This window comes from Myotis brandtii, unplaced genomic scaffold (genome assembly GCF_000412655.1).
Source record: "Myotis brandtii unplaced genomic scaffold, ASM41265v1 scaffold115, whole genome shotgun sequence".
Lineage (NCBI taxonomy): Eukaryota > Metazoa > Chordata > Mammalia > Chiroptera > Vespertilionidae > Myotis > Myotis brandtii.
In genome coordinates, this window is record NW_005353967.1 from 19,279,033 (window position 1) to 19,299,997 (window position 20,965).

Here is a 20,965-nt window from a genome sequence, read left to right on the forward strand (position 1 = left end):
ACTAAAGATGACCCACTTTGTGGCTTTTCTTAGGGGGGTGGGGGGAGTGAACCAGTATTCCTGTAAATAATGGGCCTACATTTCCAAATGATAATAGGTGATTAGAGCTAAGTAGCAGCTGCTCTCTAGAGTCTCCACTCCTCCCTATTGCTTTACAGCAGCCCATTTTCACTCATTCTGGCTGTGAACCTGAATGTGTCACTATACTATAGTAGACCATAGTTATTTCCAAAACCAACAAGAACCATCACCCATGACATCATCCCCGTCACATTCAACTCTTTTCTCTACTTCTGAAGGTGAGCCCCACCTGCACTGGCACAGTTTCTCTTCCCCACATGATGCCTGTGCTGGGGAGAGGAGCACCTGCAGTGTGAGCTGCCTTGTCATCTAGTTCCTGTCCTGTTTGAGATCCACAGGTTGTCTGAGGTCTGCACATACCCCCCCACATAGATCTTTTCTATTGTCTAGTTCCCAGCGTGAAGCACACACCAGGAACCACAATCCTTAAGGGCACGAACTGTAGGTCTGCAACAGAGTTCAAATTCCTAGCCCTGCCTCTCAATAGCCATGTGATGACCCTAGGCAAGCCGCTCACTTCCCCGCCCCCCATCCCAGCCTGTTTCCCTGTCTGTGAAATTGTGGGAAGCACTAAACCCAGTACTCCAGAGCTACTGTGGGAAACAAACAAAAGACTCTTTGTGAAGTGCGTAGCAAAGACCTAGCATACGTATGCACTCAGTAAAGGTGGTTATTGCTATTATTATACACAGTTGGTGCTCAAAAAATTCCTTAATGATTGACTTTCCCATCATCTCTGACTACCCCACTTCCCAGAGAAACTGAGAGCTTCCAGGCCCTCTGCACTGTCCCCTGGGATAGGGAGTCATGCATGACAGTCCATGCGGACTGGTCTCTGGACAGGCTGCCCACATCAGGGTCCAAGGATGTGGAGTGGTGGGAGCAGACCTAAGACCATATGCTGGGCATTTTCCATAAACCCTGCCCCCCCAACTTCTACACAAACCAGCCAAATGTTTTGCTTTTAAAAAAAGTGATTAGCATTTCCATAGGCCTCCCTTTGAAGTTGATAAGATATATTTTTAAATTCCATTCTAAGCCACACAAATCTCTCTTCTCTGATCTCACACTGCTCTTGGTGAGGACCACACAGGTCAGCATTTTGCTCTCACAATGTATCACAGAGGCCCACAGCGCTCCAGGACAGCTCGCAGTGGCCTCGAAAGGTGATTAGCACGGTGTGTGGCCAACACAAGTGTTTTAAAAAGTACGCACACGCGTGCGCGCGCGCACACACACCCCCATTTTCTTATCTCAGACAAAACAATCCTTTTTTTGCATTGATGTTGTACCAGCGAAGTGTTAAGCAATGTAACAAACATAATACACGCCATGCCCATCGATATGCATTCCCTTGTGTGCTAAGAGACATGCTTCATGCTGACTAAACTATGAAATGGAACTGTTCCAGTTCTCTTTGGTAATGTTTGAACCATACCCGGGACAGTAAATGAAAAGGGACAGAACTGGGTCACTGTCCTGTTTGTTTCCTTAGAGAGGGATTGGTGACGATCTCTGTGCTGCAGCCTTTTATCTGCCAACGCTGCAAAACTGACGGGAGAAACATGATGCGTCTTTCCCAAAATAATGGTTTCCATCCGAGTTCCTCCTTTCGGTTCTAAACGATCAGCCACTGATTGTAACAGGCCATAGCCCTTGGCCTCAGCTGTCCTCAGTGGGAAGCATGCTGGCCTCACAGTCTCAGTCTTTGGGAAGCGGAAGGGTCATGGGAGGGAACTGGTGGGGAGGAGGGGCCGGCCGGAGGAGGACCACGCCTACCATGTGTAGTCTCCCTGAGATGGGGAGGAAGTGGAGGTGTTTGGGATAATTCCTGGCACCTGTGGTCTGTGGCGTGGATTCAAGCATCCTGTCGCTGCTGCCCCTCCATAACCAGCTTCGACTTCTAAGTGGAACATTAAAGCAGCTACGAAGTTCACTATTTTAATAGCAGAGCTGGGCAACAGGTCCTCCTGCCTGCGAGTCAGACAAGTGCTCCCCTTGAAGTGCTCTCTGGGGCTGACCTGGAACCACCTGCTTGTCTGAATAAACCACAGGCCCTGCCAGCAGCACTGCCTTGTTATGGGGACACAGAGCTGTCCTCCCACAACCTTGGCCTTTAGCAACAAGGAAACCCCAAGGTCTGTGATCTCCTGTGTCTTTGGTGAGGGAGCAATGCTGACCTCTGGCATTGCCAGAGGGAATCATGGAAGGTTTAGAGCAGAGCCTGAGGTCTCCAAGAGGGAAACGGGAATGAATATTAGCAGTAGGAACAAAGCACAGAAAATCCCTTACCTCCCACTGAGAGGAAGCGGGTCTCCTGATTAACTGCTTGATACATCACCAGTGAGTGGCTGCCCCACCTCCCCACCACCACCTCCCCACCATCCATCACCCCGCCCCGCTCCAGACCTGCACAGTGCTGCTCTCAGCACAGACTCTAAATCAGACGCCTGGAAAGGAGTCTAGCCGGACCTCGCAGCTGGCGAGTAGTGAAGGTGGGAGAGATGAAACATCTGGGGAACCAGAAGGAGGGGGAAGAACGTGGGGACAGCATCCTCCAAGCACTTATTGATAAAATCTGAACTGACCGGAGGCCCAAGGGCCTTAGGAGCACTTTCTTTACGTCTCTCGCCCACTCCTGAGGCCTCCTGCCCACGCCCAAGGCAGCCAGAGCGCAGCAGCCGCGAGGCCTGGGGCCGCCAGCGGAGGTTACAGCGCTCGTATTTCACATGTGCTGTGGCTTGTAGAAGCCACTTCACATTTACTGCCGTGTGGAAAACGTAAAGGCAGCCACGGCCTGTCACACTCGGTGGCGGGCTCGTGGCCGAGGCAGTCACAGAGTCCTCAGGGAGGGAGGTGGGGGTCCCTTTCATAAACTCTTGCAGTGAAGTGTGTGACGGGCCCAGCACCTGATAAATCAGTTACTGAAACAGATCCCGGCCTTCTGGTGGCTGGGGATCCAGTAACACTCCAAAGGGGGGCATGTAAAAAAGAAACCCATAAAGTAATACTGTGCTGCAGAACCCACACAAAAGAGAACTTTCAGTTCAGACGTGCATGGCAGGAAAATGGTGATCATTAAGGCAGCCGCGAGTGCCTGCCTACCTGCTTAGTGAGGGCAGCTGTCAGCTGCGCCCACCTCGCCTACAGGCGGCAGAAACCAGAACCGCTGAGGCTGTTAAACTAAAGAAAATAAAAAGCATCTCCATGTAAAAAATATATTTCTGTAGTAGAAATAACATTAGAATGCTTTGAGTTTGAGTTATGACGAGGGTCCACTTTAAGAGGAAAGCCATTTGTAATTCTAGAACCCTTAAATTGCAGAAACTTAATAGCTCTGTGACCTTTGTAGTTGTCTTTTAGAAAAAAAAACACACACAAAAAACATTGAAGTCAAGGTTTTTGTCCAGCTACCTTCACATCCTCGGGAAATACTCCGCAGCGTTGTGTGAGGGCTCTGATTCGCCATCGGGAAGAGAAAAGCTAACAGTCTCCCAGGGGCCTCGTGTTACCCAGGGCGCGCGCTCTCCAGCAGGGTCCCGGGGGAGGCAGGGGTGTTGGAACGGGAAACGTGCTGTGGCCCAGGCAGGAGGATGACCAAACACCCATTTTTACAGCGCTGCCAAGCCCTTGTCCTGGTCCCACCGGAACCTACTAGCAAAGGCGCTTGCAAATGGTTTCCGGGGACTTCCAGGAATCGCCTGCTGGCTCCTCCCTGCTGCGGCCAGTGTTTGGGAGGCAGCGGACACGGACACGCTGAGCCTGTCCCGCTGCTCTCGGAGCTCCAGCCAAGTGGACCTCCTGCACGTGCTCACCTCAGTGCAGGTGTCTCCTCACTCCTTCTCACCTCCACCTGTCCTCCAGGGTCGAGTGCGGACGCCACCTCGTCCATGGAAGCCTTTCCCTCTCGGCTACTCCCCACTGAGGACCCCGCCTTTACCTGTGCCCTTCAGCGCGCAGCACTTCCCACAGCACAGGCCTGAAGAGCACGTCATTCCCCCTTACTAGACAGTCCCCACACTCCCCGGGCTCCGCCTCGCCCATCACACTGTCACATCCCCACAGGGATGCGCACTCCGTATCTGCTCCGAAAGTGCCGATGGGCACCTCCCAGAGCTCTGCCCTGCCCACGGGAGGGAGTGTGTGTCCTGGCAGCACTGGATGGCGGTCTCCCATCCTTCCTGCTGAGCTCTCTGGGTTTTCCACTTTCTCTGCTGCCCTTCTGAGAGGGCAGAGCATGGCAGGACGGTCATGCCCTCAGCCCTGTCCCTGAGATACAACCCTAGACCGAGGGCCTGGCCTCCTGGGTGCAGGGGGAGAAGGCGAGGAGCCCTGGTTCCTGGTCAGGCCACAGAAGCACAGGTAGCCCAGGGAGGCCACAGTGGGGCTGAAGAGAGTCTTTCCTCAGCCAGTCAAGTTGCCTTCAGGTTCCCAGCCAAGGACTGCAGGAGACAGGGAGATCTGTGCACAGTGACAACGAGGACAAAACATCAGGGGAGGGGGGCAAGACTAAAGCCATGAAAACTGGAGGCAGAGAAGGTGACTTGGGAGGCGTGGCAGGAGCCTGCCTTAGAGGACTGGCTGCTTCATCTGCTGCTTCCATTTCTAATTTCCTTATATTCAGGAAAATGTACAAAATGATTTTATGCCAATATCACATGCCCAAATGCTTTCCTGAATATAAGGAAATTAGAAATGGAAGCAGCAGATGAAGCCAAATGCTGGATGCAGACCCACTTCCAGTAGCCAGGCAGGTGGGAGGGGCAGGCTGCAAGCACTCCCTTCTGGGCTGTTGTGAGGGGCTGGGACCTAAGCATGGCCGACCTACCTAGGACCAGGATGGGGAGCCGAGGGTGGCTGACCAGCCCGCAGTGCCAGGGTAGCCATAAGAAAGAGATGCTTGACTTGCCGATGGAGAGCCCCCCAGTTCTCTGAGCACCCAGGCTGCTGCAGACAGTAAACCCCACGAGAGCAGGAACTGTGTGTCTCTTCTATTTGCTATCATAACCTGCACAGAGCAGGTGTCCAATACCTCCCTGCTATGTGACACCTCAGAAAGTAAAACAGCTCAGATCTTTGGTTGGGAATCATCAGAGGGAGCACATTTTAAACACAATGTGCGAAGGGCAAACCGGCCTGGTCCATTCCTGATACAGGAGGGGATGAGGTGGGCATATATAATCTCTAAATCAAAATCGAGCGTTGCTTTCTTATAGGCCCACCATTTTTACAAGAAAGACTTAGCCAGGAAAGCCTCAGTTGTGATTTTAGTCGATAGGATTAATATGTATTATTGGTCTGAATCCTCAAGTTGCCGATGTGCAGATGTGGTGAGGATCCACAGCCTTGCTGACTGCGGCAGTTTTAAAGCTGCTTGTTCTGGCAAGGTCAGGCCACCTTGGCGTGAAAGCCAGGCCAAGGGCAGAAAATCGTGCCAGTGAGTCTTGGGCCATTGTCTTGTGCGCACGGATGTGCATACGCGCATGCACACACACACGCACATGCACACACACACAACAAAACACAAAAACAAAAATACAACCAACGGAAGAAACTGTTTTGGCAGGCATTGAACTGCGTCTTAGTCTGCTTTTCAATAACTGGGTCAGAATCTAAACTTTTCTTTCTTTTCTTTTCTAAGAGAAAACATTCCCTAACCAAAATATGGAATTCATCTGCATTGTAATCCCAAGTGGAGAGCAGACACATTTCCTCTTGATCTGTTTCACTTACTCCCACTCGATCTTGTTTCTCATGGACAATGAATGGAAACACTCCCCTGTAGGAATTTCAACCGCCCTCTCTGAGACAGATGTTTTGGAAACCACCGACAAGCCGCCTGTCACTCTAAGGCCAATCACACACGCTTCCAGCCAGTTGGGTCAAAACCATGAGGTGTTTCTGCACAACCGTCTCTACTATGACCTGTACAGTCTGAGCTATCTGCCACCTCAGATCGGATAAGTATCTGCAATTGAGCAACGTTTTCTCCATGTCCTCTTTCACCAACACAGGCCTCACTGGGAGGCCACATCTAAGGCTCTATCTCAGCAACAGCATCATCATCTGCTGAAGAATCAAGAATGGGCTTTTTCAGGCGTGTCTCTGTAAAGACCTAGCACAGTCAAGTCCTTCAATGAAATGGTTATTGTCAGGAAGTGAGCTGGGCACTTGGGAAAGAAAATGAACTTTTATAAGCCACCGGGGCAGTGTTCATAAATTTCAGCGGGGCAAATGGGGCCCTCCTGACTTGAAAGAATTATTACTCAGTGCTTCCTAAGCACCCACATAAGTTCATGTTTCTCCCTGAGGGCCTCACTCGCTCCAGAAGAGAAACGTATGACCAGCTTTAGTCTTGTTTAAAATGGGTGTGATGCATGGAGGCAGATCATTCGAGCCACCTGGATGTGCTGTGAAATAGTTTCTCAAACAGTTCCAGCTTTTCCAAATGCACCTATAAAAACAAAACTAAACGCCTGCTCAATTCACTCTTTAGCAGATCTACTTGGCTCCAAAAGGGTCAACAACATAGCAGAGCGAAATTTCAGCAGAAACTTCCGGTGACTGACAAGAATAGGACTAGGTTCATGTGCATCTGGAGGGGCATGAACCAAGTCAAGAGCAGACCCTCAAGAGAGACCCCTCCTTCCCCAGCCTTTGCTAAGTAAGGCCATTATACAGAGGATGAGTTGGAGAAGCTAAGGCAGAATCTGAGAAGAACACTCAACATTTAAAAACTTAAAACCCGTGCGAAGGTCATTCTCATGTGCCTTAGCAATGGACTTCAAGACTTCTATTTTCCACTGCACCAATACAGCCCGGGAGCCACTAAATCCAGGCACAGACATACTCCCAGAGCTGCACATGCCTGTAGTATTAGTACACACTGCTGAGGTTAGCCTATCGCCTCCTTTTCTCTACATTCTTTTTTCTATCAATGAGATCATTTACATGTAATACTAAATTTCAACTTTATATGGAGCAATCTTTGAGTGGAATGACCATTAAGTTGTAACTATAATAAGACATTTTCTCAAACTAGGTATCTTTAGGTAGTCCATTTACCAAAACAATTGGGGGCAGGGGCTGGAGGGGGGGGAGAGAATACCCACACAGAGACAAAATTAAAAGGGATTAACAGAGAGCGTCAATACAGAACCTTTAAGGACATAACCTCTAGGGACCTATCTCCAGCTCCATCACTGTATTAGCTGTGTGTCCTTGGGCAAATTACTCAATCTCTGAGCCTCAGTTTCCTAATGTGTGAGATGGGAATAATAACAGAACCTGCATTTCCTAGCATGGACCATGCACCTGAGGCATAGTGCTCAGCAAACAAAAAGCTCTCAATAAATGGTCGCCTTTATCACATGATTCTTAGTAACCTCAACTCCAGGACTTCCTGGTGCTGCCGCAAACAACACAGTCTGACAGAGTCACCTGCATAAATGACCAGAATTGGCCTCTTGTTCACCTTGCCACTCAGAGGTCACTGTCTGCATGTTCCGTTTATACTGACTAAGAGTTTCCTGATGACATAGCAGTCACACCGAAACATCTATTTGTTTAGCTCTTTGCTTTTTGCTGCTTCCAAATGCCTGTGGATTGATCTATGTGGATCCTAGAACTGTAATCGTTAGTTGCTTGGCTAAGGAGGCTTCTCTCTGTGTTTGTTTTTACTAGAAGTCAGTCCTCTGAACCTGCGGTTTGCAAACTTTCTTTCTGAGCATGGAACACTATCAAACAGGATCTGACAAGCAACTCCAGTTCTGCATATGAAACAGATAAAAGCGGAGCTGTGCTGACTATAAAACAAAGGGTTGACAAGGACCACCTTGATCCCACCATGCCAGGCAGCCCCTAAAATGCCCCTAGGAACTGTAGCATTCTGTGGAGCATGCTCAGAAAACACTGACCTAAATGGCTCTCCCAATCTGGATCTGGCCACATGGCCTGAACTTGAGTCTCATTGGTGAGCTCCTGCCTTTCATCTCCTAGTTTCATCAGGAACAACAGTCGGAGGCCCACAAACCACGATCCCTTGCTCACTGACGTTCCTAGAGTGGCTGTGGTCGGTGCAGATACCCAGACCCTGATTTTCTTTGTTTACTGACTGAACACTGAGTTACAGCAACTCCCCCCGCAAAATGCCCCGGGACCACAGTGTTTACATGGCTGTGCCCACCAGTGTGCAGGACGCATGATATCATTATTACTGGCTTCTGGAGAAGCCATGTTCCACTTACAGTTCTCTGCACCCATTAGGCCATGCCATACAAAACAAGCTCAAGGCAAAGACTCAAAAGAATTTTTCAAATAATTATCCATGAAAATGCCGTTCCTATGGTGAAATACACACTCCTTACAGTGCTTATGAAGTACCAGCAGTTTCCACACATATGAAATGTTCCAGGGACAAAAAATTAGAGAGAAATCCGGACCAGGGGATCAGAACACTGGAGCAGCTGGGCAAAGTCATCTCTGCAGAAAGCCCCAGACAAGGAAGCAGGCCCCTCCTCCCCTGTTTAATTGCTGCTCAGCGGAAGCATGACATCGACTTAACTGTGGGAAGGCGAGAGGCAGAGGGGGGCTTGTTCAGGGTGGTCTGAGGGAGACCAGCCAGGAGTGATGGGGCTGGAGCCAACCAACCAAAGATCCCAACCAATCGTGAGGAACATAGTTCCTCCCCAGAAAAAGCCGTTTCACCTCCCGAGGGACCGGCTGGAAGGCTCCCAGCCTGAGTCATTTGGAAACAGACTTTACGAAGCACTCCAGAGTTTCCCAGGGGAGCGATTGGCCATGATGAAGGGGAGGCTTCACGACCAAGTGGGTCTTGTCCAGCTCCAACTCCCATGATTTCTGGAGCCTTCTGCTTCTTCCCAGATCACAGTGGCCAGTCCGGCCGAAGCATGACCGTGAGGATCTTCCGGTCTGAGCATTTTAAGGCCTGGGTGTAGCTATGGACATGGCTCTGAGGCCTCCCAGCTGCGGCAGAGGAGCCCGAAGTCCCAGCATGTGAACAGCCCCACCTGGACTTGGGGTGCTGAGAAGACGGAGGGTGTAGTGTCCCTGGACGTGGTGCTGCCAGGCCCAGGCACTCAGCAATCAGGCCTCAGCAAGGGGCACAGCCCGAAGCCCCTCACCAGGGGGCTGCTGAAAACGTGTCCCTTTCAACATCTGCTAATCAGATTTGCTCTTAGGAAGCAGTAATAATTAAAGCTACCCTAGGATGGGAACACGGGCAAGTCTCACATCCCACAGCTGGCCGGCGAGGGGAGCAGGTGGGCCGCACCCGAAGCTGTGTCTGCTTCAATCTAATCATTAAGCTGAAAGAATGAAGCCTCAGTGACACTGGTCACCTTCAGATAGCTGTTGCCAGCCCTCAGCGAGATGTCGCTGAGCACAGGTGGGAGGGACAGCTTCTCCACCGGCTCCTGAGGCAGCACTGGCAGGACCCTCACCCGACCCCTCAGGCTGCAATTAGGCGCCATTTTCTGGTGCTGTTCATCACGTGCCAAACACATTATGTTCTTGTTAACTGTTCACTTGCCTCAGGTTTCTGGAAAATTCCTGTCCAGAAATTTCGTTGTAAGCCAGAAGAGCCTCATGGAAAGTATCTGATTAAGCACCCATTTTTTTTTTTCTTATTTCAGAGTTTTTGTTGGGTGCGACTGCTTAAGTTAGTATATCCGTTAACTATTGTTGTGTAACGAAGCTCCTCAAAATTTAGTCAGCTGGCGAAGGTTTCATTCACATGCCTGGCGATTAACACTGCCTGGCGAGGGGCCACCACAGCGCTCCTCCTCTTGCGGATGAGAGCCTCAGGGAGTTCCAACAGGGCGAGGCAGACGCTGACAGACCTCCTGAGGTCAAGGCTCTGGCACTCACTTGTGCTGCGTCTATCACTCCAAGCAAGTCAGAAGGCCTACCCAGACTGCAAGGGCAGGGAAGCACAGCTCCAGCTCTGATGGGAAGAGCCAAGTGGATGTGTGGCCTTTGTAAATCTACCACATGTCAGCATCTCCCCAGAGTGACATACAGAATACATGTTAAGATTCACTCTGACTAAACTCCCCAAGTTTAAAATTCAGTGAAAGTAACATAACCAATAGCAGAACAGGAGGCCAAAAGCTATCCTTTCACAAGGGGCTGACAAACCACTAAAGAACCACTATTTCTTAACCTGCCTATTTGGCCACCAATCTGTACCCTCCCACACAATTTTCTGCTGAATCAGAAGGAAAAAGCTCATCCATCCTCAAAACCAGGTTTTCCATCGAAAGCTCTCAATAGCTATGATATTGGGGGGGGGCGGGAAGGGGAATGATCTAATGCTCTGGTGGGAGCATAATGGTCCCAGTGGAGAGTGAAGATTCACGTGGGCTGGGTAGAGTCACAGCAGCATTTAGGGCTGTTATGACAAGAGCGCTCACAAGACAGGAACAGCAAAAGCCGTCTCCTCCAATTCAAGGATGAGACCCCATCTCAGCCTCTGCACATGGAGAAGAGCACCAGTGCACAGAGAAGGCATGCTGCAACACTGGATGCTACACACAACATGAAAAAACATCCCATGTACGTTTTCTATTTGCTCTTGTATTGGGGAGAGTGACTGACAAGGGGTAGACAAAAGGACCTATGGATCTGGTTGCTGGAACTGGTTCTCACAATTGATTGTTCTTACATTCATTTTATTCAAGGATAGAGATTCTCCCAAAGATACACAGCAAATCAGGAGCCAATTTACTACATTAAAATCAAGATAGCCCAGCATTTCTTTATTTGGTGTCAAATACTTTTAAGTCTTCATCTTATGCCATGAAGTCATCAGGGAAACATCTCCTTGGAAGCTGAATGCAGTTTCAAAGGATGGGATAAAAGTGTATCTGCAGAGGAATGGGGAATTCCATCACAGAAAAACAGTCCCTGGGTGATAAAAGAGGAAGTGGAAATTCCTAAGGCAGAAAGAATCATGAGTGTGCCACACAGGTTCTACAAGCTCCATTTATCATCCTGCACCTACGTAGTTTCTACAATGGCAGGATGTTTGGTGGGAACTTGAACATGAGCCAATAGAAATGGTATCCACATTTTTTTTTTCTGGACAAGGAACAGTTTATTCTCACAGCCGAGCAAAGGGTGAGGCCCAGCTCTGACAGCAGCAGAGGCAGCCCCCGCCCAGCCCCAGCCCTGCAGGTGGGCTGGCTGGGTCAGCAGCCAGGGTGACAGCCCGCCTGCCATGGGAGTGGGGCTGGTCATAGAGCAGCAGTGGGCAGCAGCAGGTCATAAAGGGAGACAGGAAGTGTTCGTTGGGCTGGCTGATTCCCACCCACCACGGGTGGTGCTTGGTGAGTGCCTGGGTGGGTGGGTAGGGGAGCAGACTGCAAGGTAGGGGCACCTGGCGTGGCTCAGTCAGCCATGAAGATGAGGCGGGAAAGGTCATCCAGGAGCCAGTCGATGCTGGGCAGCAGGTTATCCCTGGTGCCGGTGCTGCAGCCCTGGATGCGCCAGTGGTGGCTGCAGACAGAGTCCAGCTCTAGGGCCTCACGAGTGGGGTTAGAAGACAGTGCTCCGGGCCGGTCCTGCCTGTTAGCCAAGATGAGGATGCCTCCAGCCAGGGGCTCCTGCTAGCAGTTCTACATGCGCGGGCAGTCGGTGCTGCCCACCACCCAGACAAGAACTACTGCTCTCAGAGTAGTGCCTTCTACCAGTAGGACCACAGGGACTCCTGTTCAACATCCCAGATGCTCAGCTTGAATCCCCAGTGCTCCAGGGTCTTGATGCTGAAGCCCAGTGTCTGGGAGGTGTTGTCGCTGAACTTCTTGAAGACGGTTGTTTTGCCAGCGTTGTCCAGGCCGAGCATGAGCAATCGAAGCTCCCACTCTTTCTGCTTCATCTTTTTCAAGATGGTCAGAAGGTTCATGGTCCCCAGAGCCCCCTCCCAGCTGCCATTTCTTCCACCTTTTGACATTAATGTGGGAGAGACGGTGACAGCAGGGGCAAGGCCCTCACGACTTCCACAAGCGGACTTCTCCCACTGGCCTTACAACCTCACTACACTGGTATTTCAGTCACACCAAACTAGTCATGGCCTCCTGACCTGGCTCTGCACTTTCAGGCCCCTTACCTTTGCCAACTCTCCTCTCTGCCTGGACTTCTTTTCTCCTCCTTCATCCCTTAGTGAAAACTAGTCATTCTTAAAGCACAAGTCAAATGTCTCAGTTCTGGATGCCTTCCCCAAACGGCAGAATTAATTGTTCCTTTATTTGTTCCCATAAAATCCTATTCTTTGTTGCCAGCATCACACAATAGGTCTCAATGATTACGTATCTGATAGCTTCGAGATCTTATCCCCTCACCCCCTAAAGGACACTAACAGCACAGTCAACAGGACGGTAGGACACCTTTTCCATGTTAAGATATATCATCACGACTGTTGTGTGAGTATAACAAAAAGGAACATCAAAATGCACAGAGTGGAGAAGGTCCACGAACAGCACTGGATTCTACCTTCTTTCCTTCCCCAGGAATTTCTCAAACTAATGAAGGTGGCTCTGTTCAGACTTGGCTGGCCACAGATTTCCCTCAGATTTTTGTTTTCTTCCAGATCTGAGTGTATGGAAAAAATCTCGTAATTTCCTTATAGGCTGAGTTATAATTCCGTAGGCTGGTTAGCAGTGAGGAAACCTCAACTATAAGGAGCCTAACAATCCAGTTGTCCCATTTGTTACTCTAATGGCCTATCGGTGTTTGTTACCAAGGCACAATGTCATTTTAGGAACAACATCAAGACACCTCTCAGAGACTCTCTTATATCTTCCCTTCCCAGTATCAGGGTCAGGATCAGTAGTATCAAATTCTCAATAGCTTTTAAATTCACTCTGACTTCTAGCAGGTACTGATGTAATTTAAGTACACACTACTAACAAACTGCATGTGCTTTGTATCTGACCCTCTGAGCTGCCTCTAAAGTGAACTTGTTAAAAATGTAGAGCAGTGCACTCAGCAGGCACTGCCAGTGCCTACCAGTGTTCCCTCAGCTCCCACTCCAGTACATGCAGCAAGCACCCAGGCCCTCCGCCTGCAGACCCTCTACCTGCAGGAGCACACCTTCAGGGCTGGCCTCAAGAGCAGACCTCAGTCAGTGGCAGATGTGAGTTGGAGGAGACATACCCCAGCTTGTCAGCTCCTCAGAGGGGATGATTCTGAAGGCTGTTTCCTGGCATTCACCAGGGACTGAGCAACCCGTTCAAACACATCCCTTCACTGGCTCTCTTCTCTCCATATCCCAATCCCTATTCCCTCAATGCTTGCCAGGATTACTCCCTAATAACTACTTGTGCTTAGATCCTTATCATAGAATCTGTTTTGGGGGAAACCCAGTCTAGGAAAAGTACCAACAGTAAAACCACTTGACACTGATAAGGGAAGGCAGACCCACGGGGACACCTATATTCAGGTGCAGTAAACATACACAGTAAATAAAACATGGTCACAGCATATTCATGCGGAAGAACCTTTCCATGTCATAGTCATAATGAGCCTGAAAGGCTCAGGAAGCAAACTGAGCTGTCTTAAATCTCTGGGAGTTAGTGTGTTATATGTGTTCTAAAAACGGATTGAATTTCATTGGCTGTTTCCAACTTCCATGGTCTTAAATTTCCCTTTATTCTTCCCAGCACCATATTTCCCATAACCCCTGAAGAAATGTACCCCTGGGGAAGGGTATTTCGCAATCTTAATAAAGTCTTTCAATCCTTGGGAGACAATTCACCATATTTTCTTTCTCAAAAATATTAATTCTACTCCCTGAAAGAATCTTATGAAAATATTTGTATTCCTTGCCCGAGTTTCCCGGGAGGTGAAGTTGAAAAGCTAGCTAATAAAGAATAATTCTAGCCAGGAGGAGGAACGGGTTCATTTTGGGGCACACTGCATTAGAAGTGCCAGTGGGACACCAGGGGAAGACCACCACTGGGCAGTTGGCTATGTGGGTCTGCAGCCTGGGGGAGAGTTTGGTCTGGGGAGGTCTGGCCTGTGGGTGGCAGCTGGAGTCCCGGAGTGGACTAGATAACCTGGAGAAGGCAAGGAGCTAAAGGAGAAGAGGGTCAAGGAAACAACGACTAAGAGGCAGGCAAGAAAAGTCAGCCAAGCAGTGTGACAAGAAACATGAGAAGAGAAACAGGTAAGATTCACTTCATGGGGTCAGTGAACACTTTATTATGAGCCAGCATATTGTGTTTATTATTAGTATTCTGTCAACAGGAGTTATATCATGTCTGCCCTGGACAGGCAAAGGGGAAACAGAAGTACTAGGGCAGGATGCAGGGTGAGATCATAAATCAGTTGTCATAAATGACAATTTCACCTGAAAAGGAGGACATAAACAATCACAAAAGAGAAAATATAAATGGCTATTCTACTTACGAAAAGCATTCAATTTCATTAGTAACAAAAACAGTAAGAATTAAAATGAGATGCCATTCTCACATCCCAAATTGTCAAAGATTTAAGGATCCGACGATCCTTAGGGTGGGATAAAACAAAACTCTTAGACTGCCAATGGGAGCCCAACTTGTCTAGATATACAGTATTTTAAAAACTGAACAGATGTCTGTAAAAGGATATTCAAAGTTTATATTTAATGGTTTAAAATAAATCAGAAAACAACTTAGTTGTAAAAAAAATAGAAGGTTAAAATGATTTAAATATGTACCATAAGATAGAATATCCAACCATCAAAAATTTTTTTTTAACAAGAAACTTTTAACGATATGGGGAAATTTCATGCCATATTAAACAAAACAGAAAAATAACTGAACATAAAATTGTATACAGACTAAGCGCTCAACTATGTGAAGAAAGGAATGTACACCTGGGGGCAGGTGAAAAACCATCTTTGCTTTGAGATGTGCAGATATCAATACTGCAAGCATGAAAGAGAATGTACAGCAGCTAAAGAAAAGTGTCACTCCTAGGGGTTTGCCCCAGTGGCTTTCTCTGCAACTACCCTCTTAGCAAAATGCCTGGCAATTTCTAGAATAGACTTAACTGTACCTGATGTGGTTGTAAATGGCCAATAAACTAGTTACCATGACCTTGAATAATGAGACAGAGTCCAAGAAGGCAGCTGACCACCAGGGTGACTGTTTTTCCAATCCATAGCCACTCCATATAAGGGAGGTAGAGGGAATGAACTGAACTGCAACTGAGTCAGGGATACAGTTTGAAAATGAAGCAAGAAGGGAGAAATGTGGGGTGAGGAAAAAAGAAAGAACCCAGCTCTTTAAGATTAGTCACACTCGATGTTTAAAGTGGATTTTCAGTCCTATTTGCCTTCATTACTTGAAAGAGATGACCTAAGCTGTGAGTTAATGACAGGAAGTGTCCATTTCCTAACACAACTTGGCTGTGTGCATAGAATAATTTGGATCAAAATCAGGTACATTTCCAAGTTCATCTGAGCTTGCCAAGTAGCTTTAAGAGTTTCTCATAGGCTGTTCTGGGCTGGTAACGTAAGGTACAGATATGGGGGACCAACCCCATCTTTACAGGTTGCATGGGACCCTCGCCCTGTAACTAGTGGTTGCCCCCAGCGTGTGAGTACAAGATAGGGAAAAGATTACACAAACTTTATTTTGGTTATTAAATTAATCCAAAAGGGAATGCAGATAAAATCAATATTTAGTTCAGAAGAAGTCAGTTTATGCTAGGAAATCATGACGAAATTTCAAAGAGCAGAGAGGGTGTTTATGGGGGAAGGATCTTGGAACTTTTGAGCTTTGTTTGGTGGTAAGCAGGACTGCCATGGTTTGGCAGGGGAAGTAAAAGGGGATACAAAATAAAACTGTACACAGGTACTACTTACCTATATGAATAAGCATCATATAAAAGCACTAGAGGCCCGGTGCACAAAATTTGTGCACTCGGGGGTGGGGGGGTCCCTCAGCCCGGCCTGCACCCTTTCGCAGTCCAGGAGCCCTCGGGGGATGTCTGACTGATGGCTTAGACCTAAGCCCGCAGTCGGACATCCTTAGTGCTGCCACGGAGGCGGGAGAGGCTCCCGCCACCGCCGCTGCGCTGGCCAGCTGTGAGCTCAGCTTCTGGCCTAGTGGCGCTCCCCCATGGGAGCACACTGACAACCGGGGGCAGCTCCTGCATTGAGCATCTGCCCCCTGGTGATCAGTGCACATCATAGTGACTGGTCGTTCCACCATTTGGTCGATTTGCATATTAGCCTTTTATTATACAGGATAAGTACACTTTATAGTGACAATGAGGGAAACACCTCCATTCCATCCCAGTGCATATTCAATCAGCCAAGGTCAGTTCATCTCCTTCCTTTCAAACAGCAATTTAAAAGTGGATCATTAAAGTAACAAGCTGTCTACGGAAGGATCAAGGGCATTTCTTCGTGTAGATGGAATGACAAGAGGAGTGCCAATTGGTATTCCAAATCCACCTGCTGCAGGATTTGTGTAAAGCCTTTTTCACAGACTTTGGCATTTGATCAAAACAAAACTGTGGTTACTAATGTGAAATCCAGAATTTCCTATGGACCAATCCCATTGAACGGAGGACTGGAATCCCCTGTGGAGTAATCCCTCAGAGCACCAGAATTCACAGGAAGATGGACTCTGGCCACATCAGCACGGAGAAGAGTTCCTTTCCAAGTAGGGGAGTGTTCATTCTTCTTAAACCCCCGCCCTCACTCCCCCTGGCCGCCTTCACCTCCTCTCCCCAAGACAAACGATTTCTTCCACTTCTCAAAAGAACAAAAGCCAGTACATGAGAATTCCCGTAACATCCATTCCATGTACTTTAAGCTTGTCTATGGCAATCCCACCTTTCCTCTGCCGAGCTGCCCCAGCTCCTGTCCAAAGCTAACCCATGGGCACTGCCCCCGGGACTAAGCAGTTAGCTGCAGCCCCGCCCACCTGCCCCCCCAGCCCTCATTGTTTCTTGCCAATGACACCTTCCTACCTGGTCTCCTGGTCAATATGCCACTTGTGATGCCTTCTTAATGTTCAACTTTACTTCTCTGCTTAAAAGAATTTTCATGGCTTCCCAAATTATAAACGGGTCATACTTCCAAAACTCCTTAACAAATTGGGAGTTATACTTAAGCTCATACTCACTCCTCCATTTGCACAACATTTACTGGGCACATGATATGTGTCAGATACTATGCTGGGCAACCTACAATGTGCCTGAAGTAGAGGTCTCTTCAGAGACTGTTACAGAAATGGCCCTAGCCAGTTTGACTCAGTGGATAGAGAGTCGGCCTGTGGACCAAAAGGTCCAGGGTTCAATTCTGGTCAAGGGCACATACCTTGGTTGCAGGCTGTAGGCTCCTACCCAGCCCCGGCCCTGGTCGGGGCTCATGCAGGAGGCAACCAATTGATGTGTTTCTCTCACATTGATGTTTCTCTCTGTCTTTCCTTCTCTCTTCTCTCCCCCTAAAAAATCAATGGAAAAATATCCTCGGGTGAGGAGTAACAGAAATGTTATAGAACCAGCTCTACAGCCTAACCATCACCTATCCTTTAGCCATTCACCCGATACTCACCGAGCACCACACATTGTACTGGGCACCAAGGATGTAACAAAAGACTCAGAACAACCCTCAGGAAGTTTAGGGTCTCCCAAGGGGAGCAACTTTCTATAGAAAGAGAGCACTCCTGCTGGGAGCATCTCCCATACTCCTCTGTCAGGCAGGCCCAGGTCGAGCAGAACGTCTTTCCAGAAAAAAAGACAAGCCGTCAACATAAAAGTAACAAAAGTAGGAACAGAACTGCATTCCCTTAAGCTTTTAGTATATGCGATTACTTTGATTTGCCTTTTTTTTTTTAAATCTTGAAAAACCACTGTCTTGTTTCTATTCTATTTTTACTAGTTTCCTATCCAGAGACCACATATTTGACTCACTTTCCCCTCAGTAAAGGGGGAAGGCTGTTACACCCTCTCTTATTAAGTGCTTCCCCTCTCCAATTATCTTCTTCCAAGATGCTAGTGGGAATGAATTCTATACCCTAAAACTGGCATTTAAAAACCTCGATGTTATTAACAGTCAAACTATATGCAAGGAAAAGCCATATTTATTGAGATTCACTAGGTACTACTTCTGTATGCCCCATTCTATCATTTACTCTCACAGCAAACCTGTGAGACAGGTGAGAGCCAGAGAGGGTGTTAGTAACTTGTTCAGGATCATACACCTAATTATAAGGTATAGGGCTGGGATTCAAGCCCAGGAAGTTCTGATTACATTTTTTTAAAGTCTGCCCATTTAGAAGCTCCCTGATTTTCAAAGACTACTCCCAATTTTCACAGAGTAGGCAGGCAGAACAGAGTAGGTGTCGCCTTGTCACCTTGCCACTTTACCAGTGAGGGCACAGGTGCTTGGCAGAGCAGTTCCTTCCAAGATCCCCAGGATCAGGGAGCCAGACAGGGAGTACTTTGTTGTCTACTGAGTACCACACACATTGCCCTCTTTGCCTCGTTCAATCTTCCAAACCACTTTGGGAGGAAGCGGCGTCCACATGTAAAGAGGTGGGAGTTCCATCAGGTAGAGAAACCTGCTGTAGGTCACACAGCCAACTCGCACCACAGCTGGCATCCCAGCCCAGGTCTGAGTCCAGCAGAGGCGGGGCTACAGCCTGGGGCCACCTGACAGTGAGGCTCTCCCCCAACCGCAATACGAGAAACCTTCCACCAGTTGATAGCATGTGAGTGACTGTGTATAACAGCAGGTAAGGTCAGATTTCTCTGTAATTCAGACGCTGTAAATTCAGAATGGCCGTGCCTGTGTCTGTCTGACTTGGTCAAGTTTTATTGTACTTGTCTGGGATGAATTCACAGTCAAAATTTAAAAAGACTCCGAGGAGGCTGGTTTTATCTGGTTAAATCCTCAGAGATGGGGATTTCAAGGGTGACTATGATGCAGCTCCCGAAGGCACGGCAGCAAGGAATTGGCTGTTCCCCAGAGCTGGATAAACAGGCCAGCCTGGCAGCAATCCAGGGTGACAGCCACAATGGGGGACTAAATCATCATTGGGATACATCGGAAATATGGAGCCACTTAACTCAGGGTGAACATGCCACTCCTTACATAAGGGGCGAGATGGCAGACAGTGCCTCCGAGTAGAAATAAACACACCCCCTCACCAGGACACCCTCACCAGTAGAGACCTGTTTCTGTCTGAGACTGTTTTTGCTCGTAGAACTGACTGAGTAAAAAACAGGCCTCGCTACCAACCCCAAAGTCACCTGGCTGACGGGCACCTGAAATTCTGGATCTGAACCATGCATGACAGAGTGTTATTAGCCGAATTTTAGAGAGGTTTATGAGCACCTGGTTCAGAAAAACGTGTAATAAATCCTTATTTTCAACATATAGGAAAAGGTATATGAATTTTTAATTAATAGTTTTATTAATGGAAAATCAGTTTCTTCCACCGCCACTAAATAAATATGGAGCAGATTAAAGATTATCAGTAACGGTGCCAACAATTAGCCTTCTCAGGATACCCACCTGTCTCAGACCAGCCCTGGCTTTCCCATGATAAAGAACTGTGCTCAAATAATTTCATAACTCACAAGTGTTTACAGTTCCCATAAAACAAAAGAAAACATAAAGAGCCAAGTTTCCTAATCTAATGCAAGCAGTTGTTAGAACAATTTAGTAACATTTGAAAAGTCAACAGTTCAATTTATGACAAAACACAAATTTTTCCTCCTCCAGAATCTGTAAGCTTAAACAATCAACTTCCCACAAATGACACGGTGTCTGTGAAGGTGCTCTACAAATCCCCTGCACATGGCAGACTCTCCTTTGTAGGAGGGTATCAATTGGTCCCAAATCCATACCTCAAGCTGGCTCCCTTGGCCTGACCTACATCCTCAAGTTCATAAGGAGACCACTACAGGTTGAACAAGACTTGCTTTTCTTGAATGCGTGCTTAGCCCCCATTATTGTTACTAATATTTCCCAAAAGTGGCCTTTAAAAATTAAAATCCATAGAGTTAATCATAAATCACCTGTTAGTCAACTGTTTTCAACTTTTATTTAGGCAATTCCTCTACCTGAGTGGACACTCAGTCATAAAAGGGGTAATCTGAACTGGCCATCTCTACTTCGCCTTCCAGAGAGAAAAGATAACAAACAGTGAAATGGTCCACAGAGAAGCTCAAAAGGAAAGACAACTTAGCCAGCTAGGCCCATTATAAAGAGCCCTGAAACTGGTTTTTATGAATAGTAACAGAACAGATCATGTCAGAACTGAAGCATGGAAATTATAGCATTAAATTTAATACCACTTTGAAACTTTACAGGGTCCTTTACAACATTCGTGTATGATCATCAAGTGGTGTTTCAATCTAACCGTCTCCCCCCCCCCAAAAAAACAACAACAAAACCCCCCAAAAAAACAACACCTAGTGTTTACCATTCATGGCCCCAAAGTTTGAAACACTGCACCTCTTTCAAGTAAGTTGCTACCAACCTGGAAAGCATTTCCAAAGAATCACTGACAATAAGGGCATCTGATTTCATTTACTTACCTAGAGTATCTGCGGGAATGCCAGGAATTCGCAGTGAACAATTTCAGAAAAATGCCACCTGGAGAAACAAATCGAACAACATGTTGGGTTATAAAACAACACAAAGAAGACATTGTGCAATTTTATGGCTCATTAAAATATGTAATGTTTCAAATACTGGTTCCCAAGCAGTATATCCTTCAACTTGCATTAGAACACAGCCACCAGGAGCACTGACCACCAACACAGGGTCCAACCCACTGATGAGCCAGAAAAACTGAGAGGCAGTGGGGGAGGTGCAGCCCAAGAACATGCACTGAGGATGCCTTCCTTTCCCCTCACA

At 47.7% G+C, this 20,965-nt stretch overlaps 1 protein-coding gene and 1 pseudogene across 1 annotated transcript in view; both read right to left on the reverse strand.

Moving 5' to 3' along the window:
- Positions 1–20,706, reverse strand: part of LHFPL2 (lipoma HMGIC fusion partner-like 2) — a 77,184-nt gene extending 56,478 nt beyond the window's left edge. The window contains exon 1 of the mRNA XM_005858069.2: positions 20,644–20,706. The gene's annotated coding sequence lies outside the window, so the exon portion shown is untranslated. The remainder of the gene's footprint in view (positions 1–20,643) is intronic.
- On the reverse strand, positions 10,756–20,706 carry LOC106728279 (annotated as a pseudogene).
- Positions 20,707–20,965: the final 259 nt, after the last annotated feature.